The sequence below is a fragment of the Aotus nancymaae genome, unplaced genomic scaffold (genome assembly GCF_030222135.1).
Source record: "Aotus nancymaae isolate 86718 unplaced genomic scaffold, 86718_ANA_hifiasm-v0.15.2.pri h1tg000008l, whole genome shotgun sequence".
Taxonomy (NCBI): Eukaryota; Metazoa; Chordata; class Mammalia; order Primates; family Aotidae; genus Aotus; species Aotus nancymaae.
In genome coordinates, this window is record NW_026988419.1 from 24,296,656 (window position 1) to 24,305,339 (window position 8,684).

The 8,684-nt window shown below is 36.1% G+C and overlaps 1 pseudogene; it reads right to left on the reverse strand.

Moving 5' to 3' along the window:
* Positions 1–487: 487 nt before the first annotated feature.
* On the reverse strand, positions 488–8,356 carry LOC105712666 (gamma-crystallin F-like; annotated as a pseudogene).
* Between the last annotated feature and the right edge of the window lie 328 nt (positions 8,357–8,684).

Sequence of the window (8,684 nt, forward strand, 5' to 3'; positions counted from 1 at the left end):
ATTGCCTAAAGGGATTTCTACTAAGAAAAGAGTACCAAGGAAGTGACCAGATGTTTCACAATCAAGCTTACAGAACAGTTTCCTAGAAATGAGTATATGCAAAGCTATAGGAAGCGATTTAAAGGTATTAACTCATTTAATCCACTTAACCTCATTAATAAGGTTTAATCTCATTACAACCTATGAGAGGAAGAGTATTATTTCCCTTATTTTTACATATTAGGAAACTGATGGACAGAGATGCTAAGTAACTTGCCCCACACCTGTAACTAGTAAGTGGAGCTGGGCCCAGGCGTTCTCGCCCCAGAGGCTGTGCTCTTAACCCCTTTCCAGTGATACATGCAAGAAAATCCACATGATTCCCAGCATGATTTTTGCTGAGCCCTTACAAGGAGGCTGAAAGGAACAGAGGATATATTACTGTATGGAACACACAGGAAATATTTTATTAGTTTCCAGATGGAGCAAAGGATAGAGTAAAAATATTTCAGTAGAGTTCCACGGCTCTCCTCAGGGAGCCCACTCTGGCATCTGTGGCCCCCCAGTCGAGGTACCGCCTGTAGTCCCCCGGCCTCGGTGATCTCCACCATCTGGCCCCTGAAGTCCTCTCGCTCATAGATCCTGATCCTGTGGGAGCTGGCCTGGGGGTTCAGCAAACAGCAGATGTGGGAACATCAGAAAACCTGACCTCATTCTGTCAGGGACCCTTAGGGAATGGTCTTTAAAAAAATCTTTGCTGTATCAAAGGTGACCAAACTCAAAAGAAAGAGACTGCCAACATCAGGGCTGCTGTGTATAGTTGGGTAGGTTGTCCACTGTGAAACTCAAGAGGGCGCCATTCCCCATTCATTTGGTATGAATGGTGCTCCCTAGGGTTTTTGGTACAGCTATATGAATAGACACACTGGTCATGCTCGGTACCACTTTCAAGAATTTTATGTATTTGTTTCGTTCTCTCCTTTATAAATTTCTGGTGGTTTGGGGCTTTCCCTGAATGACATGCGAAATAATAAGATTTTAAACAAAAAGACAAATGTGTCCCTGGCAACAGGTTTTATTTGGAATCTCAATGACATTAGAAGCTAGAGGAAGAGAAGGTTGAATTGCTTTTACTCAAGCGAGGTACAAATCGGTGGCAATTCAGGAAGAAAGTCCAGCCAGGGAAATCTCTTCTTCTGTGCCTTTTTGAGTTAAGCCCTGTGCTCTAAAATGCTGAAACGCAACAGCCTCACAAAGACTAGGTTTCAGTCCTAAGCTCCAACATGTGCTCCAAACTCCAAGTCAGTTTTAGGTAATAACCAAAAATTGAAGTTCAAGATCTTGAAGAAGGCCTGTACAGCACCAAAGAATATAAAAATCTTTAGAAAAAGAGAAAGGCAGTTTTTCCTGAACAATTCCTGCCTTTCTCTCCTGAGCACTTGTTCTTCCTTCATCTGCTTCTCACCCTTGTCACAGTGTGTTTCTTCTTTCATCACTGAAACCCTCTTTAGGAAAGATTCTCACAAGCAATTCCTTTTGTGGTGTCAACAGCTGCTAATAAGGAATTTTACATTGGTCAGCATTCCATGTTTGCGAAGGACCCACATGTTGCTGCTTCATTTGTTCTTCACAACACCCTGGAACATGTGGAGCAACATTAAAGCCTTTTCCCCTTTACAAGAAAACTAAAGACTGGATCTTAAAGCCTGTAATTAGAAAAGTTGGATGTTTCAATAAACATCACATATTAAAAACAATCCAACATCGAAATCTTGATCTTCCTCTCCCTCCACTTGCCTTTGACCCATATTTATTGTCTTGATAAATCGTAACAGTGAAAAAAAATAAAAAAGAAGAATTGGAACTTGAAATTGGAAATCTAAGTTTTTTAGCTCCTAATGCCTGATAGGGTCCCTATCAAGCTATTAAATCTTCTGAGGGGATTTCAAATTTCACAGAAGGGGTGTATTTTCCCAGGACTCTGTCATAGTCAATTTAGAGAATCCCTAACTGTGAAATTCCAGGGTGTGGGGGCTTCATTTGGGTAACAGTGGGCCCTGAAGGAGCTATTGGAATCTCAAGATTGGTTACCGGTTTGTCTAATCAGAATGCAGGACTTCAGATACCCTTGATGTTTGTAATAATAGTTAATACTTGGGGGTGGGAGTTGGTCTGTGCCAGGCGCCCTCCTTTCACCCTCACTGCAGACTTAGAAAGGAACTACTCTTATTAGTCCTAATTCATAGGTGAGGAGTACCAAGCTTAGGCACTCTTCAAGAAATAGCCCAGTACCTAGTTTAGGGCCACCTGAGAGAAAGGAATTCTGTTGCTCATCTGTCACCTGTGGCATAGACACTCTGAGCTAATGCCAAATACAACTTATTCCCTATAGAGGTGAATCTGACTTTAGCAAAATAAAATGTCCACTTCAAAGCACTGCATTCACATACTTTTTCAGTGGGAGAAAACTTTATGGATGTTAATAAAGGAAAAGAGAATATAGTTAGAGCCAGAAGAAAGAAAGCTGCCATCCCATCCCATCGCCTATCCTGTGAATCGTCCATGTGGATCACTGATGCGACTCAAGGGCTCGGAAGGGACTCGGTGGGACTGCACTCACGTCGTGGATGAGGCGGCAGGAGCGGACAGAGTCGCTAAGGCCCATCCACTGCTGGTGGTTGGCATAATCGCCGTGGCGCAGGAAGTACTGGGGGCCCGAGTAGTTGGGCTGCTCATAAAGCATCCAGCAGCCGCTGTCGATGTGCATCGAGTTGCTCAATAATAATAATTTCTAAAAATAAATGCCTGGAAAGCATTGCTTTTATTTGAAAACCATTACATTCAAATAAATATATGAAAACCATCACAAATAAATATTTGAAAACCATGTGCCTTTCCTAATGCCCTACAAATCATCTACTAACTACAGCAGATAATGAAATTGTTTTATTTTTACATATCAGTTTGTATGAATTTACTGGCACAGCTAGCTAGTTCCTCGTGAAAAGAATGATCTTCACAGAAAGAAACACAGGCTTGATATATTTTTATGTGATAAATTCTGGAAAAGTTGAGTCATGACACCGTAGCAAAAAGAACAAGAATGAGGAAGATACCACATACAAGCTTCCTGACAACCAGGGGTCAGTCTGTGAACTTGGGCCCAGGAAAAGGAGCTCTGAATTGCTGGCAAAGAGAATGTACTAAAAAAGGACTTTCAGAAATTAATAGTCTGATTTAGATGCTGATTTCAGTTTGAAGCTCTGTTTTGAAGTTTTCTAAATAGTTCTTTGTTGTCATTGTTTGAAGAAGAATTAGGGAATGATTAGTTTATTTTTAAAAATCATTGATGATTAATAGTTATTCATGATGCTTTTTAAATTTCAACTTTACTTTTAATCTAATATATATAGCTTTGTATGGAACAGATCCCTTTTTAAGTAAAACTTTTCATGAGACTGAAAATAAATAGCATGTCTGTCTATGTATATATATAAAGAAATCACAGAAAAGATTTTTTCTTTTTTTGTATGAGCAAGAGGAGATAAATAGCATAAGAGACATTAGGCACAAGTCTTAGAAGGAATATAATTATAAAATCTATTTTTATCCTCTCCTCCCCAAAAGCTCTACTAAGGTACTTAAGCTTTTCCTCCAAGCTCTGGGGGTAGTAGAGTGCGACCCAAAAACCGTCATAGAGAATGATGCAAAGTAAAATGAAGAATTGAACTGCTGTCAAATAAAGCATGCATTACTTAAGTATGTTGGTGAGAGAAATGAAAAAGCTGAATCACCAGAGTCTCAAAAGTACTTTCTCCTAAAAGCTTGTAGCATGTTTTTCAAAAGGATTTGGAAAAACCTACTTCTTCCAACTGACATTATTTGAACCATTTGATCAATGTTGAAACTATTCCCAAGAAAAAATTCAAGTAATGAATTTCCTAATAACTGGATTTCTTCCTGAAGTATATTTTTAAGCCATTCTGTGGATAAAATATTTAAAGCCATTATCTTCTCACTCTGTCATATGAACTCTGTAATTGAGTTTGTCTCAGTAAAAGGCAGCTGCAATTCCCTAACACCGATCACAGAAAAGTACCAAAGTTCTCAAAAGAGGTAAGAATATAAATACAGTGTTACTAAGCATGAATATTAGTCATCTGAGGAAGAAAAAGTAACTGTTCATCTCAAATCTCTTCTATTAAGGCCTTACAAACCATCTCCATATTTAACATAAAACTTTTCTTTTAAAACATTTGTAGCATTCCTATTAATAGCAGAAAATAATTTAAAGGCAATTCATGCTTAAATTCATTTGTGATAGCAGTGGCGAAATGCAGACTATGCAAAACATGTATAAAACACCTGTCATTCAAGTCAGCATGCTGAAATAGACACTACATGTAAAGTAAAATTTCCAATGTCAAGGCAATAAGAAAAAGAAGAAAGCAGAGGTATATTACATCATACAGATTTCAAGATATTCAAATTCTAAGTTACATTTGTGATGAAAACATACATCTACTGAAAAAGAAAACTGACTCCAAAATAGCAGAGGAGAAAACAAAGTTACAATTAAAGGTGAAGAATTATTTTAAAATTGCAAGTTTTAAAAATCAAGGTATTCAAGTATAAAATATTTTAAATATCTGACTTCAAATAATTAAGTAAAACCAAAAGATCTTTTTTTTTGCTTTTTTTTTTTTTTTTTTTTTTTAAGATAGGGTCTCACTCTGTTGCCCAGGCTGGAGTGCAGTGGCACAATCATGGCTCACTTCAGCCTCAACCTCCTAGACTTAAATGATACTCTCTCCTTAGTCTCCCAAAGTAGTTAGTACTACAGGCAAGTGGTACCATGCCTAGCTAATATTTTTATTTTTTGTAGAGATGTCACACTATGCTACTCAGACTTGTCTTGAACTCCTGGCCTCAAACAATCCCCCAGCCTTGGCTTTCCAAAGTGTTGAGATTACAAGTGTAAGCCACTGTGCCTGGCCCAAGAAGAGATATTAAAAAAAAAAAATCAGGGAGCAGGATTGGTTTTTTTTTTTCTTATTGAAGACATTTTAGTCATTTCTTTATCAAGTAGGCATTAATAGTTACAATAGGAATTAGACTTCTGACTAAAATAATCAAGGACTAAGATAAATAAAAATGTAAACAAATAAATATTGTTAAGAAGGCATGATTCACATCTTGCTGTCTATTTCTTTGTGCTGTTGTCACTCATGTCTTAAGAAGCACATGGACATAGGGAGGGAGCATCACACACTGGGAACTCTTGAGGGGGATAGAGGAGGGACAGCAGGGAGTGAGGAGGTTGGGGAGGATAACATGCGGAGAAATGCCAGAGATAGGTGATGGGAGGATGGAGGCAGCAAACCACATTGCCATGTAAGTACCTATGCAACAATCCTACATGATCTGCACATGTACCCCAGAACCTAAAGTACAATAAAAAAAAAGCGTCATACCCTTGACAAAATAGAAATAAGAATATCTAAGAATATTGTAGCCTAGAGAAAATGTTTGTCAACTGCTTATCGTCTTGAGAGCCTTTAATGTATCTACATTAAATAGTTATATAAATAGTTAAATAAATCAAGCCTCAATAAAACTGTCATTTTTTTCTGAGAAGGAAAATGAACAAATACTGAACATAGTTGACCTTCACATCTTACAAATAAAAGAGTTTCATTTATTATAGAAAAGTTAACAAAAAATGACTGCTAAAATAAAAAATAATACTAAATTATAAAATTAAAAACTGGTTTCTAAAGACACTGTAATAGAATATTTATAATATATATTTAAAATATTTGGCGTGTGATTTTAAAAATATGCATAAAATGCATTTACATATAATTAACCTTATGATAATAACTCACAGAATTCTACTGGCTTCCTTTTATACAAAATGAAGATGTTCAGTTTAGAGATCCCAGAGATTTTAGAGATCATCTTTATCATATAAATTTCTATTTGTCACCAAAGAAGGAAAAATAGATATTGTATAGCAAATGCAAAAATAGACTGGTTTTATGTTTATTCTATTTTTAAAAACTGGAAATTAGGATACAAAGAAAATACGTCAGACTTGCTTTTGCTTTCCCAAATTACCGTTTAAAGGATAAAGCAACTTTTGCTCAGATGTAAATTACCTTCACTATATTTGCTTCTTAGAAAAATTTCTTTCAAATGCCTATCTTAGTAAGTGTTGAGATAATTAAATCACCCTTTTTTAGAAAGCAAGGATGTAAGACAGCTCCTTTGAATAAAATAATTGAATATTTCTTTCCACAGTCTTTCTCTAGTTAATATCTAATTTCTAAAATTATTCTCAAACACTATCTTCTTTTTATTATTCTTTTTAAAAACAACTTTATTGAAGTATCATTGATATATACAAAGAAATGTACATATTTAATAAGAATTTGATGAGTTTGGACATACACAAACACCCATAATACCATCATTATAATCAATGTAACAGACATATCCAACACTTCCCAAAGTTTCCTCATGCCCCTCCTTTTTCATTTCGTTTTATTTTTGTGGCAAGAACACTTAACACAGTATCTTCACTGTTTTTTTTTCAATGCACAATACCATATTATTAACTACAGTGTTGTACTGTGGATCCCAAAAACTTACTCATCATGTATAACTGAATCTTTATGTTGATCAAACAACTCCTCATTTCCCTTATTTCCAAGCCCCTGGCAACTGCTTCTGTGACATTCTTTGCTTCTGTGAGTTTGACTATTAAAGATACTTCATAAAAGTGGGTTCTTGCAGTATTTGTTCTGAGATGTGCTTATTTCATTTAATATAATGTTCTCCAGCTTCATGCATGTTGTCACTAATGGCAGAATTTTCTTTTTTTTCGAGGCTGAATTGTAGTCTATTGTATGTATATATCACATTTTCTTCATCCCTTCATCTGTGGAATGACATAAATTGTCTCCATATCTTGGTTATTGTGAATAATGCTACAGTGAACATGGGAATGCATTTTATTTTCAAGATGCTGATTTCAATTATTTGAGATAAATACTCATAAGAGAGATTGCTACATTATCTGGTAGTTCTTTTTTTAATTTTTTGAGGAAACTCCATACTATTTTTCATAGCTACTGCACTATTTTACATTCTCACCAACAGTGTATGATAATTCCAAAATTCTCTACATCCTCACCAATATTTATCTTGTATTTTTTGGTAACTACCATCCTAACAAATGTGAGGTCATAATCTCGTTGTAATTTTGATTTGTATTTCCCTGATAATTAGTGATGTTTAACATGTTTTCATTTACCTGTTGGTCATTTATATGCCTTCTCTAAAGAAGCGTCTGTTCAAATCCTTTTTCCACTTTTCCCCTGTGTTATTTGAATGCCAGACGTTGTGAATTTTACACTGTTTGGTGGGTGCAGAGTTTTGTTTTTTTTTTCCTTCACGCATTCTAAACAGTGATTTACTTTATTTTGTTGAACAGTTATGTTTCATGAGTCAGTTAGATCGGTTAGAACCTTTAAAGGTTCTTTTATGCTTTTGGAATACTATATCCAATGCTGTATGTGTTTGAGGCCTTTTTTGCTCTGGCTGGTGGGAACAGGAATGAAGGCGATAGCTAACCCTGTGTGAGCTCCGAGACTTTTGTTAGCCTCATGTTACAACGTTACTAATTAGATATCTGAAGATTAATAGAAGATGGTGACAAAGAGAGTCACACTAGGTCTAGATCATTGATGGAAACGGAGCGAGCATAGCAAATGGAGGACATGCTGAGGAGTGGATCACAATCACAGGCAAGATGCAATTGTGCTACGGCCATGTAAGCATCTTAGAGCATGAGTATAGTACCTAGCTGTCTCTCTCAGTTCTGACATTGACCAGCAGCCAAGTTTGGAAGAAACCTTCAAACCTGATGTTAGACTCTTGCTAATTTACAAGTTTTACCTAAAGACTCTGCTTGAGTAACCTGGAGAAAGAAACTGCACAGCACCTATTGATGACTCATTTCATGGAAAGTCAATAACAACTATCAGTTGATTTCCAATTTATAGACTATATTTGGCATTCTAGGTATTATTCAGATTTCATAAGGAAAGTACTGTCAACTCAAATGAGGGAAGAGTGTTGAACAGCAGAGCTTCTACACTATCAGCCAAGTAGTAGATTTTCAAATACAGGATAAGATAAATTATTTTAAGCAAAGGGATGAAGACAAACTCCTCAGATTAGAGTAAAAGGAATTTTCATGGCTTACCTTCATATAAACTAGGGCATTGAAATTTAAAGAGATTATTTAAAATAAGGAAATATAGAGTGAGGTCAAGTTCTCATCCTTGTCTTTCCACCTTCACTTACGCATCTAGGTTAATGCCTTCATGAGGAGAAATAAAGCTTTTATATGTAAGTTCATTCTGTCCCTCTGTTAGCATCTCCTTCTTGCTTTTAGATCTGTCTGCCCAGATTTAATTTGAGGTGAGTTTCTAAATTATTATTCTAAGTTTAAGAGAACTGGAATTCTGAATCAACTACTATTTCACCCAGAAGCAGAAGGTACAGTCACAGTTCAGAGGACTGTGATTCCACACGATGAATTATTTACATGTGACTACTGCAAAAGATCTAGAACAATTCTTAACAAATTAATGGTAAATCAGGAACAAGGTCAAACCTGAGGCATTCTATTGCTT